Source organism: Cervus canadensis, chromosome 5 (assembly GCF_019320065.1).
Source record: "Cervus canadensis isolate Bull #8, Minnesota chromosome 5, ASM1932006v1, whole genome shotgun sequence".
Classification (NCBI taxonomy): Eukaryota; Metazoa; Chordata; class Mammalia; order Artiodactyla; family Cervidae; genus Cervus; species Cervus canadensis.
The window spans coordinates 43,927,328-43,941,849 of record NC_057390.1 but is presented as its reverse complement, the minus strand read 5'-3'; the positions used below and the strand labels follow the sequence as shown (position 1 = coordinate 43,941,849).

Here is a 14,522-nt window from a genome sequence, read left to right as displayed (position 1 = left end):
TAGGAGTAGAGGATAAGCTTGATTCTGGACCAGCAGTTCTATAAATTAGCATCTCTGATGGGTAATTCTTAACTTCAGGGGCACTCCTGGCTCTGAGCTCCCAACCTGTTTCTGTCTGCCAGGCCTGTGGTCCACCACTGGTTTGCCTTGCTGGGCCTGCCTACTTACACCCTCGGCCTCTGTCTCCCACAAGGGGTGCTCACCTGGCTCCCACCCAGAAGGTTGATCCAGGAGCTGGAGTTCTCCCTGAAGGACCCCACCAGGCCCAGGCCCCCTCCAGGTCTCGTTCCTGCTCTCAGGCCAGAGTCTGGCACCAACCTAGCCACGGGGCTGCCCCAGAGGGCAGGCCCTCTGGCCAAGTCCATCACCACAAACCCTCAGCCCGCAGTGTGGAACTTCATCCTCAGCCTTTCACATAAGCTGCATCTGCACAAGTGCAGAAGCCCCGGGTTCGCGCCCTGGGTCAGGAAGATCTCCTGAAGGAGGAAAAGGCTACCCACTCCAGTATTCTTGCCTGGAGAATCCCATAGACAGAGGAGCCTGGCGGGCTACAGTCCATGGGGTCACAAACAGTCAGGACTGAAGCGACTGGACATGCATGCACACACGAGGGTACAAATGGGGACTTGTTGTATGTCCTGTGTGCGTCAGGTGTTAACAGGGCTCCCCACAAAGACTAGGATAACAGGGGTATAGGGTTCTTCGCACAAGGAAGTCACTCCTTCCCTGGCGGTCAACCATCCCATTCCAGAAGGCAGACATCCCAGGAGGTGGGCAAGTCCTGGGCTGGAGGGAGGGCCTGGAGCACGGGGAACCAGCCCCACCCACCTGGGGGCACCTCCCTTCACTTACAGCTCAGAACCGGACTTAGAGAAGACCACAGCCTTCAGACTGTCTTCTGTTCCTGTCTCACAAGGGCCAATCACTTCAAGCCCTGGCACCGAAAACCAAGCACCCAAATCACATTTTATAGACTTTATTTACCCTAAAATATACCCTGCTTCCAAACCACCAAGGAACCTGGAAATTTACCAGGAAATTGGGTAACTGTAACTTCTCCTGGAGACTCTGGAATCAACACTTCATTAAATGAGAAAAATTTCTGCGAGTCAAAGCTGTCACAGTACTCAGAAGGATGCGGGCAGGGGAAGTGGGTGTTTTTTCTGAGGGCAAGGTGGTTGGCAAATCCTTAGCTAGAAGGATGCTGGCATGTTCCCCAAAGTCAGCCCAGTAAAGGCATTCATATGTCTGCGAGCTGATGGAACACGTCTGTGGCACTAATTCTTCCACACGGGCTTGGGAAGCCCAGACAGCCCTCGACAACCACACCCTGTCTTACTCCAATTAAACAGGAATGATTTGTGGGTTCTCAATACAAATCACTAGCAAACAATCTTCTGGAATAAAATTAAGCCTCTTAACTTAAAACAAACAAACAAAATGCACCAAGACGTCAAAAAGATGAGCTCAAGTCCACTGTCAAGAGTTTCCTGAGGACTTTTTTTTTCAACTTGTCTTTCTCCCTTGGGCGATCTCCGGCCTAAGGTCATTGTTACACACAACATTCTTTTCAACTTAGACTTCATCTATTTCTTCCTACAACACATAATTTTGAAGCACTGGGCTAAGGGAGGCATTTTTACGATGAGCAGGAAAACAGGGTTGCAATAGATAAAAAATGTTGATGCACAGAGGCAGCTGAGAATGGGGAGGAAGAAGGCTAGGTTAATGCTGACTTGGAGAAGTGCTCAGGGCTCAGCTCAATCATAATAAAGTACAAAGGAAGGTAGAGGCTTTGAGTAGACTTCATTGTCATGCTTTTCTCTCGTACCAGTTAAAGTTATTGTTGTTGTTTAGTTGCTAAGTCACGTCTGACCCTTTGAGACCCCATGGACTGTAGCCCACCAGGTTCCTCTGTCCATGGGACTTCCCAGGCAAAAATACTGGAGTGGGTTGTCATTTCTTTCTCCAGGGGATCTTCCCTGACCAAGGATTGAACCAACGTTTCCAGTTGGTACACACTGGCAGGCAGATTCTTTACCACAGAGCCACTTGGGAAGCCCATGACATTTATGGGAAGATGCAGTGGATGTGGACCACAGATCTTTATGGAGCATGTTGGAGGAGAGAGTAATGGTGGCTGGGGAAAAAGGTGGGTGGGAGAGCATGACTACAAAGTGGTTGCAGCACAGAGATTTTAGAGGTTTGGAACTAGCGGTAGAATTACAGGAGTCTATTTACATGAGTCTATATGTGTTCAAATGGGTAAAACTGTTATTATTACTATGTTTTAGTATGAAAAAGAAAAAAAATCAACAACACCACCTCTAGATAGGGGAGAGAAGGGTAACACACTTCCCCCGTCATGTGAGGGGGTCCCCGGATCCCTCTGAGCATGTGTGGATACTCAGCAAAGCTCTCGTCAGGGTAGCGGGCAGGCTTGGAAACCCAGCAACCCAGTGACCATCACCCAGAGCGCCGAGACCCCAGGGAAGCAGCAGAGATGCTGTGGGAGGAAGCTGGTCCCCTCAGTGGCAGACGGAGAGAGGGAGCAGAGAAGGACTTGGAGGGGCAGAAGGAAACTGGCCGACGTGGCGGGAGGACGCTGCCAGGGCAGCAGGGCCAGGGGGATGCCTGGTCCCGGCCCAGGCCTGCTGTGAGGGGTCCTGGAGAGGAGCCAGATGTCCCACTTCTCCCCAGGCATCCCTTTCATCAGGGCTTCCATGGGCCGTGGGCCAAGAAAGCCTGAATAAGACCTTTAATTTTCTCAGGGCTTCTCCCTTCTCAGATGGCAAAAGGCCCAGCCCCCAAACCAGTCAAGAGGGCAGGCCCCGATACGGAAGGTGGTACAATGGCCAAACCTGCCTCCCTTCCCACCCTATGAGATCTCCAAAATGCAGGCAGCTACCGGTGCCCATCTCAGCCTCCAGGGTTCTTTCCGCAGAGGACCTCACTGGGCATGCGCACAATGACCCACGCATAAAGTGTGAGGAAAAGCTGAAGCTTTTCCTGGTTCCTTAGGAAACCTGAGCAGCCCAGAGTGAACCTGAGGGGCAAGGCACATCTCTCTGGATCACAAAAAGGGTGCAGACCGGGGTCTTGAGGGTCAGTAGTTGGTCCAGGAGCTCCAGGAGTCCAGAGTGGTTCCAAGAGAACGGGCTCCAGGGCTTCCCATTGACCATTTGAAAGGCTCCTGAGGGCGGAAGAGGCTGCAGAAGCTGCAGAAGAAACACCAGAGTTTCTGGTCTCCGGCACAAGCCTCTCTCCGGTTCCAGGAATCCCCTTGGCCTTATGCGGGCGCCTCCTGCTATTTATTTACACAAGGCTGAATCCCACCTTCTAGGGCGCTGCAGAGCCCTCCTCCAACACAAAGCCCGATTGTGCCTCCACCTCCTCACAGCCAACTCGGAGACAGAAACTCGCCAGAGGGAAGACAATTTGTCCCAGAGATGGAGACGCAGGCAGATTTAAGGGCACGGTCCTTCAATAATGGCGATCTTTCTTAGGGTGGAAAACCACCTTCAGAGGACAGACAGGAAGGTGTGGCGGGGGTTTCTGGTGCTAGGAGGCTCTCCTGCAGGTGAGCTCAGGCTGTTCGGTTTTGGACCATCTCCAAAGAGCCAGGCCTCACGGCAGAGAGAGAAATTAGCATGCTGCTCTACTCAATTATCCACTTACAGAGAGGCATGACAACATTTCATTAGAGCAGGACATGCAAATCCAAGATGCATCAAGAGTAGAAAACCCCAGTGTTGTGGGGTTTTTTTTCCCCCCCAAAAGGAGACAGGAAACTTTATCATCTCCCAAAACTACGCTAGCCTAACCTAGAGTGATTTTGGCAATTCAGACACAATGATTTTTCTCAGGACTTGCAAGGTGGCGCTTTCTCTCTGTACCCAAACCTCTCTCAGCACAGGATTTGGATAACATTATATTTATTTCTTTAATTTTATCTGTTAATGTAGTTTTGGATGCACTGGATCTTTGTTGCTGCGCGTGGGCTTTCTCCAGTTGCAGCAAGTTGGGACCAGTCTTTGTTGCGGCGCGTGGGCTTCACAGTGGTGGCTTCTCTTACTGTCGAGCGCAGGCTCAGGAGTTGTGGCACACGGGCTTAGCTGCCCTGGGGCATGTGGGATCTTCCTGAACCAGGGATCAAGTCCATGTCTTCTGCAGTGACATACGGATTCTTAACCACTAGACCAACAGGAAAGTCCCAGACTTTATTTTAAAACAGGTTCTTATCTTCCCACAGCAAAATACACTTGAAAAGTGCTGAAACAGCCCTCAGGAAAGCTGGACCCCAGACCTCTGGGTGGGTTTCAGCTTCCCACGGAGTCTGCAGATGGTCTTCGGGTACCAAACCCAGAAAGGCAGAGAGGTCCCAGACAGACAGCAATGGGCGCCTATATTCTAAAGCACCCATGCCAGAGGGGACAAGGCAGCAAAATGCAGCCTGTTCATTGCTCAGCTCCTGGGGTTCTGAGGCCAGGTTAAGGGAACCTCTGGGCTGATGTTGTGGCCGCCAGCTTTCCAGCTGCTGCCCATGAAGCAGGCACTTAAACAGCAGTGTGGCTGGTTCCTTGTTTATACTTTGGATTGTTATTGTTCTTGCTCAGTGGCTAAGTCGCATCCGACCCTTTGTGACCGCATGGACTATGGGATGCAGGCTTTCCTATCCCTCAGTATCTCCCGGAGTCTGCCCAAATTTGTGTCCATTAAATCAGTGATGCCATCCAACCATCTCATCCTCTGTCACCCGCTTCTCCTCCTGTCCTCAATCTTTCCCAGCATCAGGGTCTTTTCCTATCAGTCAGCTGCTCACATCAGGTGGCCAAAGTACTGGAGCTTCATTCCATCCAATGAATCAGGGTTGATTTCCTTTAGGATTGACTGGTTTGATCTCCTTGCTGTCTAAGAGTCTTCTCCAGCACCACAGTTTAAAAGCATCAATTCTTAGGCACTCAGCCTTCCTTATGGTCCTACTCTCACAACAGTACATGACTACTGTATACTTTGGATACTAGCCCCCCCTCCCCTAGGAGGCTACTCTGTACCTTCCTTACTTCCTGCAGAATGCTCACTTTCCTCTAACACTTTGTTTTAAGTTTACTTATTTATTTTTGTCTGTGCTGTGTCTTCATTGCTATGTGCAATCTTTCCCTAGTTTTGGAGAGCCAGGGCTACTCTCCAGATGCGGAGCACTGACTTCTGTTGTTGCGGCTCCTGGGCTCTAGAACAAGGGCTCAGCAGTTGTGGCCCATGGGCTTAGCTGCCTCTGGGCATGTGGACTCTTCCCAGATCAGGGGTCAAACCCACGTCCCCTGCATTGGCAGGCGGATTCTTAACCACTGAGCCACCAGGGAAGTCTCACATTCTCTCACATTCTGACCGAGTTCCCCAGCTTTTCAGCCATCCCTGGAGGCACCAGGCCACACCCACTGTCTGTGCACACGGTGAGTAATTACCACTAACTGCCCCCCACCCCCAGCCCCGTCACCTCCTATGAAGCCGCAGGCATCCCCTGAGCAGGAAAGAAGGGAGAAAGGAGAGAAAGGCAGGAAAACCAGCAGGGTCTCTCCTGTCCTGCCCCATCCAGCTCCCCAGGTCCAGGCAGGCTGACTTGCCACCATCCCTCCTACTCTCCCTTGCCCCCTGCAGAAGCCTCCAAGTCAGTGCTATGGACCCAGCAGGGGGCTGTGGGTCCAAAAAACCCTACAGGTTTCATAGCATCTCAGGTTCATAGGTTCAGGGCTTCTCAGAGACAATGCTCAGGCACTATTGACCATTTCCAAACTGCAGCCTCAGAATGCAACCATTGGAAGGAGCCCCACAGGCCACCCCGCTCAGCGTCTCCACTGTACAGGCCATGTCCAGGCCACATCCCCCAAACTCACAAAGCCCCTTCCACCACCACATGGCCTAGTGGGAGGTGGTGCCCTGTGGGAGGAGCCAGCAAAAGTGGGTTCTAAATCAATCCTCGCCCCTGGAAGGTTGAGTGGCCTCAGACAAAGATCTTGACCTCTCTGAGCCCTGATTTCCTCCAGAGCAAAGCAGGAATCACAGTGCCCACCTGTAGGGTCATTCTGAGGATTAAGTGAGTTAATATATGCAATACTCCTCTGGGACACTGAACACCCTCAAGAAAGAGACTGTTATTTCTGCAAAAAAGTACTGCTCAGAAAGAAGAGAAATTCAGGTACAAGTCTTGCTATGTTTCCCTTTTTTTTTGGCCATGCCATGCAGCATGTATATGCCTTGTGTGTGTGCGTGCTCAGTCACTTCAGTTGTGTCCAACTGTTTGCAACCCCATAGACTATAGTCCATCAGGCTCCTCTGTCCATGGAATTCTCCAGGCAAGAATACTGGAGTGGGTTACCACGCCCTCCTCCAGGGGATCTTCCCAACCCAGGGATCGAACCCTTGGCTCATGCATTGGCAGGCGGATTCTTGACCCACTAAGCCACCAGGGAAGCCCTTGTATATGCATATACACATATAATGACATATGCACATGCACACAGCCACATGTTTATGAGCATACACACATATGCATATGGTTTTATTCGTGTATGATACACTATGTTGTCTGTATACCAGGGTTTTGCAGCCTCAGCACTATGAACATTTGAGGCAAGATAATTTTTTGCTGTGAGGAACTATCCTGTACCTTTTAGGATGTTAAGCAGCATTCTTGGCCTCCACCCACGAGATGCTAGTAGTCACTTCCCACTGCCCCCACCACCAAGTCATAACAAACCAAAAATGTCTCTAGACATTGCCAACTGTCCCCTGGGGGACAAAACTGCCCCCACTGGAGAATTAACCGTGTACACACACACACACACACATTCATATGACACGTGCTTTGACAGAGTGACGAGGGAAGCAAGGTAAGAACAGTAGAACTAAATTTCCGTGGACAGAGCCCTTGCAGTGCGCTCATGGAAACTTTACAGGGACTGCGACTACAAACATACACAGTACTTTTGAGCTTCTTTACATCTGTAAAAACGGTTACTGTGCTCGTAAAGACTGCCCGCAGACTTAATTTGGCTCAGACATACAGAGTCCCATTTAGTGTGTAAAATCACTGGGCCCCAAGGCTCCCCAGCTCCAGTCAAGAATATGCTTAGGAACTCAGCCTGGGGGGGAGAACACAGGGGGATCCTGTGTACTCTCACCTCCCGTGCTGGCCTTGAGCTCCCTTGAGCAGGCCACTGGGGGCCTTGCCCAAGGAAGGGGGCATTTTGTCAAATGTGCAATACCCTTTTTAGTTGATGCGATAGTAGACTGAACTAAATGTCCTCCTGCCGGGTGAACCAACTTGAGTACACTGACATGAGACCATATGTACACACCTACCTGCCTGGCTAACGGAAGTAAGAGTGAACAGTAATCATAATGATGGGCAGAGAGGTAAAGTGGAAGAGGGGAGGTGAATGTCTGCTTTAGAGAGGGGTCTGTTTACCCCAGTGTTGAAAAACAAGAATCCTGAACTCCATCTACCTCATTATGACTTCTTTAACATTTGTTTTTAATTTACCTGAGATCATAATCTCCACTGAGGACCACATGTGAGCCAAACTTGAACTTGAAAACCAAGCTGGGCCTTTTGTTCTGCCTGCGTTAATGCGTACACAAAGGGGCATCTGATTTCTCCCTCCCCCATGGCCTGAACACCAGCTCTCATTTATGTAACTAATAATGTGAGAGGGGGCTGCAGACTGTCTGGGGGTAATGGGCCCAGGGACAGGTATCAGGAAATGAAGGTTCCAATCCCAGCTGATTCACTATGTGCCGCTGAGGCAAGAGATTTCAAAGACTGAGCCTCATCTTTAAAAATATTGACAGTTTTCCTTGCTAGGTGGATGCACTGAGGACATTCAGTAGCATTATGAAGGTCTACCAGAATTCCAGTTATTCACACTGAAAGTGAAGACCAAGCCATGGTTCCCAAAGTGGGTTTGCTAGAGCTCTGGTCCTGTGAGATGCTATTCAGAACGAAGGGATCGACAGACCCTTCACTCATCCAACAAATATTTGTGAAGAGCCTTCTAAACGCCTGGTGCTGGGCTTCCCTGGTGGCACAGTGGCAAAGAATCCGCCTGCCAAAGCAGGAGACATGAATTCGATCCTTGGTCAGGGAAGATCCCACAGGCTGAAGAGAAACTAAGCCCACACACCACAACGATTGAGCCCATGCTCTCGAGCTTGTGTGTTTGTGTGTGTGTTAGACATTCAGTCCTGTCTGACTCTGCGATCCCACGGACTGTAGCCCACCAGCTTCTTCTGTCCATGGAATTCTCCAGGCAAGAATACTGGAGTGGGTTGCCATTCCCTTCACCAGGGGATCTTCCCAAACCAGGGATCGAACCCGGGTCTCCTGCATTGTAGGCAGATTCTTTGCCATCTGAGCTACCAGGGAAGCACTGGTCTAGAGCTTGGAAATCGCAACTACTTAAGCCCACACACTCTAGAGCCCGTGATCTGCAACAAAAAGAAGCCACTGCAGTGATAAGCCTGAGCTCCGCAACTAGCGTAGCCCCCACTCACCAAAAATAGAGACAAGCCTGTGTAGTAAACAAAGATCCAGCACAGCCAAAAATAAACAAATGAAAAACTGTAAATGCCTGGTGCTAAAATCCCACAGAAAACAGGCCCCTTCCCCAAGTTCTTCAGTGAGGTTAGGCTCCAGAGAAGACAAGCGCCTATATGGTCATTGTTAAGTCACATATTCACCAGTAGAGCAATGTGCTCAAGTATAGGGAGCTCAGCATTTGCATCTAAGGGGGGACCACATCTAAGGCTGGGAGCCAGGGACTATGAAGTGAAATGTGTGCATTGGGTGAGGGACACTGGGTAGATGGTAGTATTTCAAACACAAGGAAAGCCTTGGTCAAATAAGCCAGAGGACTCTTGCATAGCACACTTCCCTCTAAGAGACCACACCGGCAAGTTAAAGTCTTGCAGAAATGAAGCAACAGTACTACCTCTTAACATCCCTAGGATGTTACTCTGGGAAATGCTGATAGAGGCTCTATTGTTCCCATAGCCTGTAAGAAACTTCAGCATAAAACAAAAGCTCTTGTTTGTATAATTGGAAAACTACCATGTGTCCTCTCAGAACAGCCAAAATACCTTGGAGTTGCTAATGTAATTCTAAAGTATTTTCCTTGGCAAAGGCCTATGAAAACATATGGCTTCTACAACTGCTAACATACCCCCAGTATTACAGATGAAGGAATGTCCACAGCTACATACCAGTGGGAACTCTGTCTCCAGCACAGACATCTGCTTCATTTTTAAAAGAATGTACAGCCTTAAACTGGGATGAACTGAAGAAATCTTCATAAAAAGTAACATTCAGGGACTTCCCTGGTGGTCCAGTGGCTAACACTCCATGCTCCCAATGCAGTGGGCTGGGGTTCAATCCCTGGTCAGGGAACTACTTCCCACATGCCGCAACTAAAGATCCTGAGTGCCACAATGAAGATCCCAGCACAGCCAAACAATTTTATTATTTTTTTTTTAAGGAAAATTAAAAGGATCAACCACCAGTGATCAACTTCTCAAAGATCATACCCAGAACTCCCCTGGTGGTTCAGTGGTTAAGAAGCCATCTTCCAAAGCTGTTGATGCGGGGTTGATCCCTGGTCAGGGAACTAAGCTCTCACATGCCACAGGTAACTAAGTCTGCAAGCCACAACTAGAGAGAGCCCTTGTGCTCTAGGACGGCAGTCCCCAACCTTTTTGGCCTCGGGGACCAGTTTCATGGGAGACAATTTTTCCACTCATCCTGAATGGAGTAGGATTCGTGCTCCTATGAGAATCTAATGCCACTATTGATCTGACGGGAGGCGGAGCTCAGGTGAAAATCCTAGGGATGGGGAGCAGCTATAAATGAAGCTTCACGTGATCACCTGCTGCTCACCTGCTGTGCAGTCCAGTTCCTAATGGGCCCCACATCGGTACCATGGCCCGAGGATAGGGGACCCCTGCTCTAGAGCCCACGCACTACAACTAGAGAGCCCTCATGGCTCAAATCCTGAGCCCCCACGCCACAACTAGAAAAGCCCAAATGCTGCAACTAAGACCTGACATAATCAAATAAATAAATATAAATAAATAATTAAAAAAAAAAACAAAGATCACACTTGAGCTCTTATTGTGCCTAGCACAGCCATGGCTCAGGGTCCCAAGAAGCACCTGAAACTCGTAGCAGCTCCAAAACGTTGGATGCTGGATAAATTGACTGGTGTGTTTGCCCCTCATCCATCTGCCGGCCCCCACAGCTGAGGGAATGTCTCCCCCTAATCATTTTCCTAAGGAACAGACTTAAGTATGCCCTAACAGGAGATGAAGTAAAGAAGATTTGCATGCAGTGACTCATTCAGATCGATGGCAAAGTCCGCACAGATATAACCTACCCTGCTGATTTTATGGACATCATCAGCATTGACAAGACTGGAGAGAATTTTTGTTTGATCTATGACACCAAGGGTCGCTTTGCTATTTATCATATTACACCTGAGGAGGCCAAGTATAAACTGTGCAAAAAAAGATGTTTGTGGGGACAAAAGGAATCCCTCATCTGGTAACCCAGGATGCTCGTACCATCCGTTACCCCGATCCCCTCATCAAGGTGAATGACACCATTCAGATTGACATGGATATTGGCAAGATTACTGATTTCATCAGATTTGACACTGGTAACCTGTGCATAGTGACTGGAGGTGCTAACCTGGGAAGAATTGGTGTGATTACAAACCGGGAGAGACATCCAGGCTCTTTTGATGTAGTTCATATGAAAGATGAGAAGGGCAACAGCTTTGCCACACGGCTCTCGAACATTTTCGTTATTGGCAGAGGCAACAAACCGTGGATCGCTCTTCCCTGTGGAAAGGGTATTCACCTTACCATTGCTGAGGAGAGAGACAAGAGACTGACAGCGAAACAGAGCAGTGGATAAAATGATCTCTACGTGATGTGTCTGGAAAAGTCTTTGTACTTAATTAAAGATAATACCAAATGGTTAATAAAAACAAAAAGATCACACCTGAAAGTTCTCAAAAGTGAATGATAAATTTCTCTTGTCAGCCTAACAATGTTCAGGAGGAAGCCAGATTTTTGCTGTTTATTATATATGATGTGTTAAAATGAGGGAAGTGTAATTATACAAATAACCATATAGTACAGATTTTGTGTACAAGGCACTGTGCTGGGGCAACAGTGATCAAAAGGGAAATATGACAGCCAGGATTGCTAAGAATATGGGTTCTAGAAAACCAGCAATCCAAAACACAAGTTCATACAAGGAATGGTACAATACAGAGACTAAATTTCATAGGGGCTAGGGAGACCTAAAAAGCCGAGGCCACCAAAGTTGATAACGAGGTTACATTAACAAAGTCCTTACTACGTACTCAGTATTGTTCTACATGCTCCTGAAAAACTTTTATTTAATCTCTGCAACCATGAGGTAGGTCCTAGGAATATATAAAAATATGGCCTCGGCCTCGGCATTCAGTGTAAATCTGTTGTTCAGTTTCAGCTCCAGTCTTCAGAAGACCTGTACTTCTGCCTGATGGATGAGCATGTGGTCACAGAGGTGACCAATATATCTAATTAGTGTCACAATGTGAGAAACAGAGAAATGAAGCATGTTTGGATTTGCTGTCATTATCTGAACAAACCCTTTCAAAAACAGGGAAGCATTCCACATGCAATCTGAGTGGAAATCTCCTTGTGAGCTTTATCCAGTGAAATACTAACAGTTGGCAGAAATAGATAAGCATATATTTTATGGAAAGAATATAAGCATGAAAGAAAACAATTCTAATGTACAACTACAATTACTAAATAGGAGGATAAATTAACAACATTATTAACAGGGCATTAAAAATGGAGAACATTAGGACTTTCCTGGTGGTCCAGTGGTAAAGAATCCACCTTCCAATACAGAGGATGTAGGTTCGATCCCTGCAGAGGGGAACTAAGGTCCAACATGATAAGGTGCAACTAAACCTGCAAGCCAACACTAGAGTGCCTGCCTGCCACAGCCACTGAGCAGGCGTCACAACTACAGACTCCGTGTGCCACATGGGAAGATCCTGCATGATGCAACGAGGAAGACCCCGCATGCCACAACTAAGACTCCACGTAGCCAAATAAATAAATAAAAATAGGGAACATTACATACTTTTAGAACAAAAGAAGTGATTGTGTGTTTTAAAATCACAGCTATTACCTTCTACTTTCAAATTCTACGGATTAGTTAATGCACTCATAACATTAAACAGAACACCCTTTGGGAGTTTTATATATGTACCCTTAGCATTCAGACTATGGTCTCTAAATAACATCTTTCACTGAAAGGAAGCAGAGAGCCTAGAAATATCTGGCCCCAGGTCTACGGCAGGAAATCCACAAGATGAACCTGGAACACCATACCAGTAATCCCGGAAGCATCAAAGACCGCTAAGATTGTATACACAAAAACTCAGGAACCAACTTGAAAAGGCTCCCGCTGGCTAAAGATGTGGCAATTTGAGTTTTAATAAAGATAATAATGGTAAATCAGTTGAACTATACCAAATAGGTTTACATCCATGAATCTGTAACAATATTTAAAAAAAAAAAAAACTTCAGTGATCACCTTTGCAGGATAATAGGACAACTGAAAACTGGAGAAAGGATCAAACATTTAAATTGTTTTTTCCATATAATCTAGAGCAGGGGTCAGCAAACTGTCTCTGTCAAGGGCCAGATCTTTTCAGCAATGTGAGCCACTTATGGGGCTTCCCAAGTGGTGCAGTGGTAAAGAATGTGCCTGACAAGCAGGATCAAACTTGTGCCTGACAAGTTTGATCCTTGGGTCAGGAAGATCCTCTGGAGAAGGAAATGGCAATTCACTTCAGTATTCTCACCTGGAAAATCCCATGGACAGAGGAGTCTGGCAGGCTACAGTCTATAGGGTCACAAGGACCCGAATACCGACTTGGCGACTGAGTGAGCATACATGCACACATGGGCCACTTATGGCCCCAACGGCAACTGCTCAACCCAGCCGTTGCTGTGCAAAAGCAGCCATAGACAATATGCAAATGAATGCGCATGGCTGTTTCAATGAAACTTTAATTACAAAAATAAACATTGGGTTGGATTTAGCCTGTGGACCTTAGTTTGCAGATCTCTGATCTAAGGTAACTTAGTAATTGATGAAAGGTAGTTTCTCTTTTTGAAAATGTTACAGCTGATAGATGGAGAAGCAATGATACAGACAGACTATGGCCAGTTTGAAACTGCTCACAGGTGATGTGGGTGATGATTATCAGCGGTTGCTAATACCACAAAGAGACAGGCAGACCTTCAGTGCCTCTCCGTGAAAGGCCATTTATGAAAGAGTCATGCAAAAATAAAGTAAGAAGTAAAAGAAAATCTATGAAAGTCAATTTACAGAACCCAAAAAGTTAAAAAATAAAAAAAATTTTAAAAGGAGAGAGAGAACCTTGGAGCCTGATCAAGAATCTAAATCTAGCTAACGATTTTCAAGAAATACAGGAGGCAGAAAAACAGGTTTAAAGACCCCTGGGGTTGCATTTGAGAAAATCTAGACAGACTATGAGAAACTCCAGTCATCAGATAAGAACCTAAAAATCCCAATTAGGAACTTCTTTACATTCTATGAAGAATGAAGTACAAAATGTCAGCTCTGCTACCTCAATATTTCACAAGATCTCAAAATCATGAGTCGTTAAGTTCTTGGTAAATCACTGATTTATCATTGATGTTGGCATAATAAAGATCATAAAAACTATGAAGAACAAACTATTATTTTTTAAAAAGGACCAAAGTCATCTTGTTCCTTCATCTTAGTATTCGCAAATATGATAAACAATTCAACAACTTACAGAGCTGAGAAATTGTTCCTGAGTTAAAATAACAAACTTTAAAAATCCAACCACCATACAATTTTCATCAAAAATACAAAAATAAATAAATAAAACAAAAAATTTGGCCACTACCCCAGTGATAACTGTTTCTGGTAAGAAACATCAGTGGATACTAAAACCAGTAGTTGAAAGTGATGAACAATGCTATACTTACATAGTCCCAAAGAATCTCCTCATAAGATACTCATAATCACAAACAGTAAAAATAGTAACTTTCACATTGTAAAGAAACTATCATCCAATTAAAAATAAATTTAAAACACACATATACACATACAAAGAAGAAACATTAAAAAACAGTAACTTTCTTGGATAAATCTTGTTCAGTTCAATTCAGTCCAGCCGCTCAGTCGTGTCTGACTCTTTGGGACCCCATGAATTTTAACCAAATGATCAAAATTAACCACCACCTATGAATGGGAAAAACAGATGGTACCTCTTAGGAGAAGCATTGAGAAGGACATCAATTTTGCAGTATTCTTGCCCAAAATCTACTTGAAGAAACATTAGGGGAAAAAAAAAGTTCAAGGTCCTACAAAATAAATGGCTTGTATTCTTAAAAAGTCAATA

General features: G+C 46.5%; 1 protein-coding gene and 1 pseudogene across 3 annotated transcripts in view; one reads left to right on the top strand and one right to left on the bottom strand.

The window, feature by feature from the left end:
- Positions 1–14,522, bottom strand: part of TCF7L1 (transcription factor 7 like 1) — a 187,018-nt gene that overhangs the window by 158,413 nt on the left and 14,083 nt on the right. The window lies entirely within an intron of this gene.
- LOC122441730 lies at positions 10,152–11,032 on the top strand (annotated as a pseudogene). The gene has a single exon (XR_006269431.1). The product of XR_006269431.1 is annotated as a 40S ribosomal protein S4, X isoform-like (transcript).